Source organism: Pongo pygmaeus, chromosome 22, assembly GCF_028885625.2.
Source record: "Pongo pygmaeus isolate AG05252 chromosome 22, NHGRI_mPonPyg2-v2.0_pri, whole genome shotgun sequence".
Lineage (NCBI taxonomy): Eukaryota > Metazoa > Chordata > Mammalia > Primates > Hominidae > Pongo > Pongo pygmaeus.
The window spans coordinates 28,940,849-28,957,572 of NC_072395.2; the positions used below are offsets into that span (position 1 = coordinate 28,940,849).

The 16,724-nt window shown below is 33.7% G+C and overlaps 1 protein-coding gene across 8 annotated transcripts in view; it reads left to right on the plus strand.

The window, feature by feature from the left end:
• The window catches only part of LOC134738946 (uncharacterized), a 419,251-nt gene that overhangs the window by 302,018 nt on the left and 100,509 nt on the right, over positions 1-16,724 (plus strand). The gene's annotated exons all lie outside the window — the stretch shown is intronic.

The window sequence follows — 16,724 nt, forward strand, 5'->3', positions numbered from 1 at the left end:
GCTGTCCAAGTGAATTCCGACGACTGTCCTTTAAGGTGTAAGAACTTGTTTCTGAGTGATGTGTGCTGTTTAGTAGTCATGTTTTATTAGTTTCTGTCAGTGTAGGAAAGTGCCACAGACTTTTCTTGAGTTTCTTGACCCTGACACTTTTGAAGATTACATGCCAGCTGTTTTGCAGAATGAATTTAATTTGGGTTTGTTTAATTCAGGGATCAGGTTTTATGCCAATTGGGATCCTAGTGTCTGGGACAGTGTCTGGCATAGAGATTGTTTTTCATAACTAATTGAGGAATGGATTATGATTGAAAATATCTATTGTGCACCTCTGAATCATCAGGCTAATGCTAAGTATTTCAAAACTTTCTAAATAAAAAAAATGTCAAAAATAGGAAACACACAAGTCTAAAATCAGAAAAGAAACCCTCAAAAACACAGACTCTGGTGTCTTCTCCTAGCAGCATTGGGATCTGTTCTTTAATGTATATGGTGAGCAGGCAGGTGCTAGCCACTGTGTAAGTGAATACTAGTTTCTTTAGAGCAGGACTTCTGAAAGTGTGGTTTGTGGTCTGCTTCCAGGTCACAAGTTGTTTCAGATTCATGATGACATAAGAAGAGAAATTGGAAATGAGAATTTAGAAATCTTTGGGCATTTTGACAAAATAGTTTTGTTTTTGCTGTCTAATAATTCCAAAACCATCTCACATTTTATCTATATTTTTATTACACTAAGCTGATTATTAATTTACATTGTATTTTTCCATTGTATTGATCCATAATTGAGTGGAAATTTTAAAATGTAATCATTTACCTCAGTTGGTGGCCATTCTTCATTGCTTTAGAGGGATTAAAGTAGAGTGGTGTAAATATGATCTAGACCATGGTGGGATTTGATGTAGACCCTAAAGAATGGATAGAATCCACCTAGTACATAAAGTATAGAGCTCGACAATTTATGCACAATAAAATGTAAGAGTATATGTGTATGCATATATGTATGCATGTGTGTACTTGTATGCCTGTTTGTATGTCTGAACATCCTTTTATGCACTGTTATCTGTGCACATGTACCCTTGTGTATGTGCACATATATCATACATGTGGGTGCACATGGGTGCGCATATGTATGTTTGCATGTGCATGTATGTGTATTTGGGAATGTGCATGACGTGTTCATAGAACTGGGTAATCATGATCTTGACTAGTTTTTTAGCTGTCCAGTTTTGGACATTAAATTTGAGGTGCCTGTAGAAGAAGAGAGAAGGGGCCGGGCACAGTGGTTTACACCTGTAAAGCCAGCACTTTGGGAGGCCGAGATGGGTGTTCAGGAGTTTGTGACCAGCCTGACCAACATGGTGAAACCCCGTCTGTACTAAAAATACAAAAATTAGCCTGGCGTGGTGGCACATACCTGTAGTCCTGGCTACTCAGGAGGCTGAGGCAGGACAATCGCTTGAACCCTGGAGGCAGAGGTTGCAGTGAGCCAAGATCATGCCATTGCACTTGCACTCCAGCCTGGGCAACAGAGCGAGACTCCATCAAAAAAAAAAAAGGGAATAAGAGAGAAGGTCAAACTGGAGAAATGTACGTATGTACTTTTGTATGTATGCGTACGTAATATACAGCTTATGCATATATCTCAAGAACTCTGTGTGCCAGTTCTGCCTGTGCAGAATCATATGAAGGCTTTACTTTCTCATTTATTGCTGTCACATTAATTTATTGCCTGAACGTATCATTTGAAACTCCAGTAATTTGTCCCATATTTCAAAATGTAGTATGGACAGAGAAGAATGACATAGCTTAAAACTGGTTTCAGACTTGTAAAAACATCTTGTGTCTCTACTACCAAAGCAAAGAGGAAAATTGTGCCAATTAAATGCCTGAACCTGTTTCGGTTTCAATTACCTGGATTATCGAGGCAGAAACGAACTTTGTGCCTGATATATGCTTATAATTGCCTTAGTCTTCAGCTTTGACTTGCTTTGGGAACATGTGCATGTCTATTAATACCATTGTTAGAAAGGAGAACTTATTTCCTTTTTTGGTGGTTCCATAAAAGCTTTAAAATATATTTTACAATTCAGAGAACTAACATTTTATAAAAACTCCATATTGGAGAATAGTATATGGAGCAAAGGGAAAGAGTTAACTAGTATTCACTTCACAGTCATCATGTGATAGTTGAGTTACCTCTTACTCCTTTTTTACAACAAATGTTAGTGATTCAATCTTATCTGTAGTGACCTTTGAGCACCTTCTGATTTAAGACATCTATGGAGACCAAACACACTCTTGAATTCTCCATATATTAGGGTCAGTATTGTGAAGATTAAGCCTCCAGTCAATTCAAGCACTTCTGAGTGAAGCTCAAAATGAATTAGAATCCATAGGAAGAGAAGACTCACCTCTCTATCCCCCAACCACAACCTCGGCTTTTCTATTGAGCACCCAAAACCTAAGTACTTCAACTAAATGGAGATTTTTCAGCACAGACATTATTATACACTTCATCCATAATACCTACTTAGTATTTTTATTTCAACTCAGTTAATGAAAAAGCCAGAATAGTAAGGTAGTGCATGAATAAATAATGACCATCTCAAAATACCTTTTTGGACCTTTTTTCTATGAAAGAAGTAGACAAAATTTATGTAATGACACTCCTTTTCCCTGCACAGTTAGTAAAATAGATGTCAAGTTTTAGTGGTCAATATCACTTAAATATCTAAAATGTATAGAATCCAACATATATAAACCTAAATTGAGCACATTAAAAATCAAAAATATTTAATATTCCTATTTCATAAAACATGTAGGTAGTCTCCATCATTTATTTTGATCTGCTGAAGTGTCTATTAGTTTCTGAATTAAATCAAAAAGCCTTGAGCATAGAGTACATATTAGGCACTTTAGCAGGCTCTGAAGACTCAGTAGGTATAAGTTATATTATCTGTCCGAGAGGGAAGTGCATTGTTCCTAACCTGGAGTGAAAGCTTCCGGTGTAGCCTCTCAGAGGAGGGAATGTAAAGGAATAGATTTCAAAAGTCAGGCATTTGGTCAAAATGGATAAGGGAGTTCCAGGCATCATAACAAATAATAATGGCACTTGAGAAATAGCAGTGCTATGTGTTTGAAATGTAGAGGGGAGGAGGAGGAGGGACGAGATAAGTAAGAACGTGCCAGATCACAAGAGCTTTACATGCAATAACAACTTTGAACTAAAATTTAAAGACAGCAAGGAAGAAATGAATACATTTAAGAATGAGGATGAATTGATCACATTTACATTTTAGACTGATATCTGGAAGTGTGTGCAATTGTGATAGCTGTGTAAGTTGATCAAGCAAGAAAGATAAAGGAAGAAGAGCATGGTCAAAGAAGAGTGAGAAGATAGAGTTGAGTAGGTTAGCCAAGAAATATATTTAAAATATCAGATTGACAGTACTTTACCATTCATGTGTGGGAGGTTAGCACAGCTGGAAATCTTATAACTCCCAAAGGTTTGCAAGAAAAACTGGGTAGATGAAGGTGCCAATAAATTACTACAAAGAACAGATTTGGGATAGACGATGAGTTCAATTATGAACATATTGAGAGGTTGGTGTGTCTGGGGTATATTCAATTAGTTATTTAAGTAGATTGTTCTGAATAGACAAATCTGGTTTCTTTCTTAGAGAAACTTAGACTGTAATCATTATAATGATATAGATGGAAGTTAATTCATTGATGTAAGTGGATTAATTCAGCAGTATGTATATGGCAGGAAGTGAACAGAGCTTGAAACCTGGTGAGCCAGTAAATTACATAAAATTACAAATGCAGGACCAATGTGACAAAAGTCTCAACCATAATCTTAATGTCTTTGAATGTTAATGTGGGATAGTTTCTTTAATAGATGCCTTGTATTTTTAAAGACAAAAATGCAACATCTAGGAAAAATCTTTTTTAAATAAAAGGACGAGTACCCAAATCTTGATGTTTGTTGTATTTCTGCAAATCTTATTTTTCTTAAATCCACTTTTATTTTGACTTGCAAATTTTCAAATCAGTACTGTTCAAATATGAGTTTAAACATGAAAACATGATTAAAATTTTCTCAGCACTCAGGATATCACTCCTTCCTACCAGATTTTTTTGTTTTTTTATAATTTTATAGCACTCAACTTGCTTGAAGAACAGCCATCTCAAAGTGTGAAGTTTTCAGTGATCTAACCCGGATACAGCAATGTTTTCCTGCATTAGCTCATCAGAAAGAATGCCAATGATATAAAAATAAATTGGAGCAAAAATAAGTTAAGTATTTGACCTTCATAATATATTGCTCAACTCTTATTATGTTTATGTCACCTTCATATGAATTATCATAATTGAGAAATAAGAAAGATTTTATTTTCTATGCTGTAAAACAAAGTTACAGTAAGGTTAAATAACCACAGAAAGAAATGCACTCTGAGAAGGTATTTTTTTCTTTGAGAATTATACAGGTTTTAAGCAGTTATTACATCTTAGAAAATATACCTTAGGCCAATATTTTATTTAAGCTATTGTTAGACTTTTGATTAGATCTATAAGCATTAGTGAGGTCTCTTTGGGGTCAATATTAGTAAAGGAAAATGGAGTTGAATGTAACAAAGATGAATCAATTTCATTGTCTAGAAGTCTTTTAGGATTCATTATCACTTGGATTTTATTACAGTTCATCATCATTGCCATATTATGCAAGCAAATCAATGAACTTTTAGAAAAACCAGAGATAAAAACCTAATTACTTAATTTGATAATAGTTATTTTCTAATTTATGCTGCCAAAAAATTTATATCATATTTTATTATAGAATTGTCATTTTAAAATACATATGTTGAGTCATGTCCAAATCATAAACATATAAAGTCTCTGTCTTTTATAACAGTCATTTATAGTCATGTTCAAAAGTTGAATTTTTAAAAATTTTACAATGCAAACAAAATAATCTATTTTGAGATAATTTGAAGATCAGTCATAACTCATGAGCACATTGGATTGGTAGATCTTTTATTAACCTAAATCCTTACCTCATTCCCCTTCAAGTCCTTTCCCGTTTCTCCCTTTAAGGAAGTATTTCCTTGACCAGACAGAACAATAGTTCTGACGTGTGCATGGTCAACAAATACCAAGAGCATTTGAACGCTTTCAAAAGATAATTAAATGTGTTTGTTGGCCATTTGTATATCTTCTTTTGCGAATTGCCTATTCAAGTCCTTGACCCACTTTTTGATGGGATTATTTGGTATTTTTCTTGCTAATTTGTTTGAGTTCCTTGTAGATTCTGGATATTAGTCCTTTGTGGGATGTATAGATTGTGAAGATTTTCTCCCACTCTGTAAGTCTGTAGGTTATCTGTTTACTCTGCTAACTGTTCCTTTTGCTGTGCAGAAGCTCTTTAGTTTAATTAAGTCTCACCTATTTATCTTTGTTTTTGTTACGTTTGTATTTGGGTTCTTGGTCATGAGGTGTTTGCCTAAGCCAATGTCTAGAAGGGTTTTTCTGATGTTATCTTCTAGAATTTTTATAGTTTCAGGTCTTAGATTTAAGTCCTTGAACCATCTTGAGTTGATTTTTGTTTGAGGTGAGAGATGAGGATCCAGTTTCATTCTCCTACATGTGACTAGCCAATTATCCCAGAACCATTTGTTGAATAGGGTGTCCCTTCCCCGCTTTATGTTTTTGCTTGCTTTGTCAAAGATCAGTTGGCTGTAAGTATACAAATGCCAATAAACATATGAAAAAATGCTCAACGTCACTAATGATCAGGGAAATGCAAATCAAAACCACAATTCAATACCACCTTACTCCTCCAAGAATGGCCAGAATCAAAAAGTAATGGGTGTTGGCATGGATGTGGTGAAAAGGAAACACTTCCACACTGCTGATGGGAATGTAAACTAGTACAACCACTATGAAAAACAGTGTGGAGATTCCTTAAAGAACTAAAAGTAGATCTACCAATTGATCCGGTAATCCCACTACTGGGTATCTACCCAGAGGAAAAGAAGTCATTATACAGAAAAGATACTTGCACAAACATGTTTCTAGCAGCACAATTTGCAATTCCAAAAATATGAAACCAGCCTAAATTCCCATTAATCAACAAATAGATAAAGAAATTGTGATATATGTATGGAATACTACTCACCCATAAAATGGAACAAATCAATGGCATTCACAGCAACCTGGATGGAACTGGAGACTATTATTCTAAGTGAAGTAACTCAGGAATGAAAACCCAAATGTCTTATGTTCTCACTCATAAGTAGGAGCTAAGCTATGAGGATGCACAGGCATGAGAATGATACAATGGACTTTGGGGACTAAGGAGAAAGGGTGGGAGGGGGACAAGGGATAAAAGACTACAAATTGGGTTCAGTGTCTATTGCCCGGGTGATGGGTACACCAAAATCTCAGAAATCACCACTTACTCATGTAATCAAGAAGTTACTCATGTAACCAAATACAAACTGTTCCCCAAAAACCTATGGAAAAAAAATTTTTTTAAAGTAACAGAATTAAAGAAAAAACTTTTCTAAAGGAGGAAATTCTCTTCTGCAAGAAATTTGACTTTATTTTTATTAAATCTCAACACAATTTTTATTTCAAGTTCCTGTTTGTCTTCAAGGTGGTGAAAACCAGCCACAGTCAATTCAGGCTTTCTCCTTATTTTGCCTGATGTCTAGTCTAAGTTCTGATAGGGGACCTCAGGTCCGTTCAGTCATCTGTCTACTCTGTTATTCAGTAAAGATTCCATGATTCCGTCTGGTTCTTAGTCATTAATTCATGATTGTCATTTCTGAGAGGCTTCTTTCTCCCATTGCTATGGCCATCCCAGGCCTACAACTCTCTTCATGTCAGTGCAAGACTCCGTCTCAATAAACAAACCAAACAAACAAACAAAAACAAAAACTCTCTGATGCTGTTTTGGACTTTACATACACATGCAACATGCCCATATTTAAGTTAAAGGAGGAGATTAAACAAAAATGATCTCCCTCCTCTTCTTCTAAACTATCAGGTGTTGTTTTCAGGAGGACAGGGCAGGGGTCAAGAGAAGGTGGAACAGTATAGTTGTTTGAATGAATACTTAAGAATTATGTCATTTAAGACATATTTTTCATAAGTTTCTTGAAGCAATATATAATTAAAATAAATGGTTTCTTATTTTAATATTGCTTTGATCTACTTTTAGCAAGAGACTTTTATCATATTTTTATGGAATATGTCTTTAATTTAGTATCTAAACATAAATCACTCCTTAAATTCAATTACTAACATATATTTCCAGCTAAGAATTTCATGAGCAAAGAAAAAGTTTGTATTTTTAATGTCAAGAGCACATTAAAATATAAATGCTTTTGATATCTTAGATTTAAAATAAGGAATTTGTGTATTCATGAAAAAGATAAAAATTTCCGAGACTTTTGACAATAAGTTACATGAAGAAAAGTAAATGTTCTCTTTAAAAATTAGATCTTTCCTCATACTCAAATGAATCAGCTATCTAATGTTTTTGGTTTTTTGTTTTTCTATTTGTATATTCTACTTATATTATTGTGAGAAATTTGTGAGATTTCCAAATTTACCTCTCTCCAATATTGGAAATTCTCATAATGTTTAATGTCTGCTAATTAGATGAGTATTTAGAGTGTGTAATTTGTCATTTTAAACTAGGTTTCTTTCATTTATGCTAATTAATGGTAAATTTTAAAAATGTTTTACACCATTTTCTGTGATGGTTTTCTAGCCTCCCGTCTTTCCACTTATTGCCTCTAATCCACTACTTCCACAAAGCTCTCCTTACAGCACACTCTGACTGCATTGTGCAGAGAATATCAATGATTCCCAGTTATTCACAGAACAAATTCCAAATGCATGGTCTAGATGACCCGTTCTTTACAGCCCAGTCCCAGTGTCCTTTCTCTTCACTTAATTTCTCAACCCTTCCTCCCACGCCTTGTAACTGTGTCAAGCTGGTATAATTTTCAGTCCCTTTCCCTATAACTTTATTTTTCCCATTTTTACTAATTGAAATCCTACCTACGGTTTAATATTTGGCAAATAGGCCCCAACATTTATGTAAAATTTTGTCTTAGTCTGTTCTGTGCTACTATAACAGAATACCATAGGCTGGGTAATTTATAATGAACAGAAGTTAATTTTTTCACAGTTCTGGAAATTCTGGAAAGTGCGAGATTAGTGTGCCAGCGTCTGCTGATGATCTTTTCATTGCATCACGGTGGAAGGTGGAAAGAAGAGAGAGAGAGAAAGAGAGAGATAGGCATTTTAAAAGGCCATCGAAAGCATGTTCAACTGTTGTTAAGATTTAATTTACAAACCGTTAGATTTCTTTAATATTTTGTGTTTTAAAACAACCTCAGGTCTACATGTCCAGAGCTTTTCAGAAATGTTTATAAAATTTGGTTGCTGAGTCACCAAAAAATAGCTTAAAGGTATATAACTTTAAGCATTTTAACAAATTAAGATTATTTAAAGTAATGTTATGTATGGTTGTTCTATATACATCTACATTTAAGTTTATTTTAAAAATTATGCAAACTAACTTTGCATAACCGTAACCAGTTAGGAGTCACTAAACCCTATTTATTTTTGTAGCATTCTTGGAATACAAGTGTTTTATTCTTGATACTATGCTTTCTCTTCAGCCAAACATATGTTTGTTCCCAAAGAAAAAAATTGAGAACATGATAATTAAGATATGCACTCAATTTATAAGTAAATATCTAATGAAAAAATAGACCAATTGCTTTGATAATCAGTTCTGTTAGCTTATGTTTAGGGCTGTCACTTCAAAACTAGAAAATGAATCAAAAGGTTTTTCTTTTCCATCTGTTAATATCATCTATGACATTTGGATACATATCTATATTTACGTTTGCATTTTTACATATACTTATGTCTTACTTAATATAGTATTTACACTTGTTAATTAGCAAATTTTGGTAGTCCTTCTTTTAATAACCAGTGGTAGAGTTTGAATTTTTGAAGTGTTTATTAATTTATAATAGTGGACTAAAAGAAAGTATAGTATTGATTTAGATTATCAGACCATATGATGAGTTATAAGGATCCATATTTATTAATGGTTTTGCCTTGTCAAATGCAATTCTTGATTACTCTTAGCTGGAAAGAAGTCATGTTTTTATTATTTAGCTTAATTCATCTAAAATAAAGAAAATAGCTTTCTGGCAAGACATGACTTCGCCTTTTTGATTACAGCATTTATTTCCCGAGTCTTCAAACACCTTAATCACGCAAGGTTCAGTTCCAATTGAGTGTTCAGACCACACAAATAGTACAATGTTTAATACTTGGTTTAACAAAATAAGGGCATTAGCACTCACAATTTTGATTCTTTACATATTGACTAGGCTCGTTAAGGCAAAAGATCAAAGACTCTTTTTTTAAAAAAGGGAAAAAAGAAAACCTCCATGCTAGAAAATGGGGAAAAGCTGAGTCTGAAATTAAATCCTAAGCCTCATAGGTTGGCTTTTCAATAGTTCAAACCTCAATTTTTCTTTGCTGTAACTCCCATTTGAAACAAAATGAAATTTTCCAAACCTAAGTACTGTGTTTTGCAAAACTTTTTTGTTTTCTTCATAACAGCATTTCTCTCTTTAAACAGTCTATCGCCTGCTTTTATTAGTTTTTTATCTCTACTCTCTTAATTTTACTCCTTTTCTATTTAGTCTCTTTTTTCCCTCACCCTTTTTCTTCAGCTTCTCCTATGTCTTCCTGCTTGAATCTAATGATTAGACCTCCTTGCGTTCTAGTACTTTTGTCTGCTTGGAATATGCACACACAAACAAAACCGTTCAACTTTCTCAGTTCCGTTTCTACTATTTTCGTAATTTATGAAACCACAGTAGATGTAATTTGCGTAAACATTCTCAACATACAAATTTCGTTTCCTGTAATTCTCAATATCAATTTGGAGTATTGTTTATCTATATCCTTAAATTTGACAAATGTTGATTATTAGAATCCTTTCCTACTTCTCAAAGAAGCAAGTTTCCATCTTTAAATTACATATTTCTGGTGCTTTATCTCATACCACTATGAATTACTTTTGCTTTATTTAAAAAATTTTAAAAAGAGATATTATGTAGGAAATACATTCTGGACTCGGGGAATATAGAGAGGTCTGAGGGCTTAAGAAGAATAGAAACTCATCTGGCTAGGTGGCACCAAACTGCATCACTTCAGGCCACACAATGTTCATTAACACCTAAAGGACTTTTTTTTTTTTGTATATAAATTCTATAGCCAAAACGAAAATAAAACATAACCCACCAAAAATATTTTGTTTTACCTCTTGGTTGGTAATTTTGGCATCAAGCACACATACTTTAATCATAGAAATACTTTTCTTACAGAGAGATGGAGGTTGCTCGCTAAATAGAGCAAAGCAAAAAAAAAAAAAAACAAAAAAAAAACACCTTTCAGAATGAACAGGGCATTCATACAGAAACTGTGGAGGTGAAGTTGGCACTTACTCATGTCAAAGGACATTGTCTTTTGGCCAAGGCTGCCATCCTGTCTGCTTTGACACTTGGAAATGGCAATGGAGTTCGTAACACAAAACTGAATGTTGCCCTTCCTAATGTGAGGAGAGAATGAAATAGAGCACAAAAAAAAAAAATGGCATTCAAGAATATAATCACCACGGTGGCTCATGCCTGTAATCCTAGTACTTTGGGAGGCTGAGATGGGTGGATCACCTGAGGTCAGGAGTTCGAGACCAGCCTGGCCAACATGAGGAAACCCTGTCTCTACTAAAAATACAAAAATTAGCTGGGCGTGGTGGCATGTGCCTATAATCCCAGCTACTCAGGAGGCTCAGGCAGAAGAATCACTTGAACCCGGGGGGGCGGAGCTTGCAGTGAGCCGAGATCACACCACTTCACTCCAGCCTGGGAGAAAGAGTGAAACTCCGTCAAAAAAAATATATATATATATAATTATATGCAATATTGCTGGGAACAAAACAGACTCATCAGACTCATTGCTACACTAAGTCAATGATCTGAATTTCAGAATAAAAAGAGGATTTGAAATTTAACACCCAGAGTAATTTGAAAAAGTATGAAGAAGACATATTTTAAATAGGTGATTGTAGATTGATGGGATTTTCTTGATTTATTTCTGTACTTGAGCTTTTTCTCTGCAGTAAAGTTTATAAAATGTAAACAGTACCCCTGTATTCTATGAAGAAACAGATAATACCCCCACTTGAGGTTGTTTTTGAAAAATTATTAATTGAAATTTAAAGTGAGAAAAATATTAGGTTTCTGGGAATAATCCTACAACATTGAAATGAATACATAAGAAATAAATTGGTTACCACAGCTCTCCTCTTTATTTTGCACTTTTGTATAACATACACCGAAAAACATATTCCATTAGTTTCCCTAGACCATCCTGTGACTTCTACCTTTTCCTTACATTTCATATTTTCCTACAAGATCTCATATTTCTCAACCCTCACTTCTATGTTTTGACCAATTTGTGTGTGTGTGTGTGTGTGTGTGTGTGTTGACCAATTTTTAAGCTGCATTTCTTTTCAGAGTACTAGACATCTCACTATTTTATTAATATTAGACATTTAATAAAATGTCTATCATCAATATTATCAATTATTAATATTGTTAATATTAACTATGTTAATATCAATATTCATTATGTGCAACTCTTGAACATGCTATATATGCATAAGCATTTGGATAGATTCGATTGTTAAGGAAGAATGGACAGGATAAATCCATGTGTACAGAGTGCAATAATGAGGTCCAGAAAAGCTGGATATTTATCTAGGAGAGTTTCTACTGCATGACATATTCGGTTGGTTGGGATGATTTGGCAGTAATCCCTGTGCTTTTAAAGTAGTAACTACAAAATAGAAGTGTTGTACCTTTTGAATTTAGCATGTCACTTCTTTACAAGTCTGTAAAAATTTTACAAGAATTTCAATATAAATTGTTTTCTGGAAATGTAAGTGACATTTAAAGAAATGTACAGACAAAATAATACACTAAGTATTTTACACACACACACAAAAGTTCTAAATGGTTAAATCTATCCAGTACTTATTATTGCAGTTTAACAAAAATTGATCACCCTTGAGGTTTGTGGTACTGTTGCTCATCACAGAGGTTAAAAAACCTTAATTGCTAGCTTATTTGGTTCAAAAGAATAAAAAGAATCAGAAAGAAAATAAATGTTTTTCAGAAATCCAAAAATAATTCTTTATTGCAGAATCATTAAATGTTAATTTATTGCCAAGTTCCTTGTTTTTATTGAAATAGTTGTGCTACTTTGGGGGAAATAGCGAACATTGTAAGTGATGTGTAGTGTTTGGTTGTCAGTTTCTACATTTTTAAACAAAGGACAAATGTATCTCTTGGAGTTAGCAGAAATTAAGCTGTTTACGTCTCTTCTCATTGCTCAGAAATTTTGACCCACACATATGTATGGAAATTCAAATGTTTTTATACATAAGAGTTTTAACTCCTATAGTACCTTGTAAAAAATGTTAACTTCCATAGCAAAAAATATTTTGTTATGTTTTGCAGACCACTTTTATTACTGGAAAAGCAAGATGAACATGTTTTATGAATTCAGAAATAGGTAGAAATATCATGTTCTGTTTTGTATTGCTTGTGACAATGCACTATAAGTGATCAATAATTTTTGAGTGTTTGCTGTATTTCCACACCATTTTTGTCATCGTAAAAGTGATTGATAATTAACATAGTTCTCTTCAAATATGTTTTGATATAATTATGGAAATGTCTCTAAAAGACATAAAAGAATCTTGCGTATTAAAAAGTCATTCACCAGGAAGCGATATTAGAGTTGTAGGAATTGACAGGAGGTGGAGCCGAATGATAGTGGCAATAATGAGCGAGTGCTTCATGGAAGCATCAGGGTTACGGTATTGAAGATTATGTAGAACTTTATTAATGAGACAAGGGTAAAAGTGGAGGGCACTTTGTATGAGGGCAGTCTCATGAATGAAAGAATGCAGTTTCCAATGATACAGCAGTGAGAAGGTAACCCTGAAGTATTTCTTGGTATGTTCCAGTAAAAATAAACACATAAATAAATTAAATAAATAAATAAATAAATAAATAATCAGATGAGTATTATGGAAACAGCTTATGTATGGCTTTGATATCTAGATAGAATCGTTTGTGTTTGATGTGGTCTGAAATAGGGCATCATAATTGATTTTTAAGCAAAGTTGCAATATAATGAAAGCAGCATTTAATATGGATTATTCCAGAAGTGATAGGCAATATATAGGTGACAGTCGGAGAGTGGAGAGAAAATCTGGAGGCAGCTTGAGCTTTGAAAGTCCATAGGAAACATTTCCAGGAATGCAGGTGTGAAGTGAATGATAAGCTTTTAGCTTTTGGTGGTGGCAATTAGAACACTGAAAAGGAGAGGATACCTGAGGCATTTAATTTACAATAACGCTGCGTATCTATATTTTAATCTTATAACTACCCTCATATGTTTGGTCTGACAGTTGTCGGTTTCATTCCATGGGCAAAATAGGTTACCGTTAATGCATTCCTTATCTTTCTGTTAAAGGCATTATTAAAAAATCCACATTGTCCTGCTTATACAAAGATAGTGCTACATAGTACTATCCACTATTACAATCCACTAAGAGCATGTACTTTGAATTATTTTCCAACAGTTGCAGAAAAATTTGCTGAAACAGACACATGCTCTCTCAGTCCATCCCCATTATAAACAATAGCTGGTACTTTTCAGATTGTTGGTAAGAATTGGTGACCCATTTGGTGGCTTGGGACTGAAAGCTCTGTATCCATCATATAGAAGAAGGTGGCTGATACATAATGGATGCCATCTTCCAATAGTGTTATTAATGCCATCTACTAAGCAACTGAACCAATCTACTATGTATAGTATCGAAGGTAAGCTAGCTGCCAGAAGATGACAGAAAGGTAAACTTAACAGCATTTGTCTTTGAGTTCTGTGTTGATGAACACTTTTGAACTTCTCACTAATTCTGTAGATTTTCAGAATACAAGGTCCAAATTAAACTTATAGCAAATTCGATGAAGAAATAGAGTTGATTCTGATGTGAATCTTATGAATGATAAAGGAGTACATTTTATATATTTAAAGTATTGATTCATACTAATTAATTGGAATGCCATTTAGGGGTCATTTATGATGTTATGGGGTTCAGCAATACAAGCATGAGAATTCTTTCTATTGAATAGAAAATTTATTTCCTGCTCTTTGGAAGGATGAGGCCCATTTTGTAATTGGAGTGTGAATGTTGCAAACAATATTTGCTATTGTTTGATTGTTTTTAGAACTGTATCAAAGAGCCTTAACCATTGTGTGTTATTTTTTGCTATATAGCCTCTAACCTAAGCGTCAATATATGATTGTTTTCATGTATTGTATTGATTGTATCAATGTCACATAATTTTGTCAGCAACAGCCTGGTCAATTCCATCTGCCCTGTTTTGATGACTGATTTCCTTATGTCAATAAATTGACAAGTAAGTTATCCAAATGAGCAATCTAAAAAAGATTGCTTTTAATATGCTTTTTTCCCCTTGGACAGTTAGTCAACTTTATACCAAGTCTCTGTGCATCCATTATTAGTATATTCTGGCCAGCTAAGCCTCTCTGAAAAGCATGATTTTTACATAATAGATCTTTATTGGTTATATTGCTGTAATCAAATTATCTCTATGTCGTTGATCAGGGAGGAATTCTAGACATGTAAGTAAAATATTGTGTGAATTTTATTGAATGAAGAAATTAGGGCTCTTTGACCTTCTGGTTGCAACTTCTATTTTAGAAAGACATTAGAAACCCACATTTGAAAATGTTTAGGAATTTTCTCTTGGCAATAGAGTGCTTTCATTTTTAAAGGCAGAGAAGAAAACTTCACTTTCTGAGTTGTACTTGTCTATAGAAAAACTGTACTGGAGCTTTAGTATGATCCTGGCAAGCAGCTTAATCATCCCTGGCTCTAAAATACCTAACAAAGCTTGAGGGGGAAAATAAGACTTAAATTTTATAGAGAGTTCATTGTTTTGGGTACAATTTGTCTATTATTTTCCTGCAGATATGGTGATAATTATAACATAGTCATTAAAGCAGAGGTTACTTACCTAAAGAACAAAAAAAAAAAATCTTTGTTAATGATGAAGAGAAAGTTGTAAGTAATTTAGAGGTGAACATAAAGATGGAAGAAGTGAAGCTGTGCTGGGATCCTGGGGATCAGGGAGAAGACATCACAGGCTTCTGTAACACTCAAAATAACAAATGATGCATAAATAGTACAGCAATATTTAATAAGCATTTTGATATCTTTGATGACCACTTCAGAAAATGAACATTAGTGAACAAAGTATAAAGCATATTTAAAATATTGAATCAAATGACAAGGACCAAGAATTGACAGTACCAGATTATGCATACTAAAAAGAAAACAAAAAATTAAGTAGCTATTTGAAAGAAAAAGTCTCAAAATGGATGTATTTTTAAAAAACTACACTGAATTAATAGAAGTTGGTATTGATTCAAACCAGGAACTGGAAATTCTTTTTAATTTATTTTTTTGTTTTATATTTTTTTGAGACAGAGTCCCACTCTGTCACTCAGGCTGGAGTACAGTGGCACAATCTCTGCTCATTGTAACCTTTGCCTCCTGGGTTCAAGCGATTCTCATGCCTCAGCCTCCTGAGTAGCTGGGACTACAGGCATACGCCACCACGCCCAGCTAATTTTTGTGTCTTTAGTAGAGACAGGATTTCACCATGTTGCCCAGGCTGGTCTCAAACTCCTGGCCTCAAGTGGTCTGCCTGCCTCAGCCTCCTAAAGTGCTGGGATTACAGGCATGAGCCACTACACCTGGCAGAAATTCTCGCCCTAAACATGAGCACAAAGTTTATCTGATAATTGTTCATATAAATAATCTACTTCCATGCAAAAAGTTTAGATCAGTGTGAGAAACTATATTTAAATTTCACAAGTTAGAACTTTTAACTATAATTTATTATATTTTAATTATAATGTACTTATTTATAATTTAATTTTCATTCAGAGAATATCATAAAAAACTTGTATGTGTTTCTTGAGCTCAAAGGGCACAAAATCTTATTATTTTGTAATCAAAGAACAAAATAGGAAAAACAAAACAATGTATAGGAGTACAAGGCATTTTTCACCTTCCATTTAATGCTTATAATGTAGTCCAGGTCTTCGAAGTAGCCTAAGCATCTTGGAGCAGCCACTTAATATATTTTGATTTATGTTTATTTGTTTCTACAAATCACACGATGTGTAGATGAGTATTCTTAGGACACTGTGTCAGTAGTAATTTGTATTGGAAAAATTATTTTGCTAGATTTATTAACATTTACTACATATTTTTCAAGAAATTGTTCATTTTGTCATAAAAGAATTTTTCCATCAGTCTATAATAGCAAGAAGAAAGAATGCAAAAACAGAAATAAAAAGGTGCGTGGTGAGTGAATGAACAAACTGTAGAGTGTAAGGTTTTTAGGAAGAAATTAAGAAACTGATTCATAAATAAAAGAAAATGGTAATGAAAACAAAGTGAATTGATTGCAAACTTGCTGTTGATATAACCATAGAATACCAGATATCCATGGGAG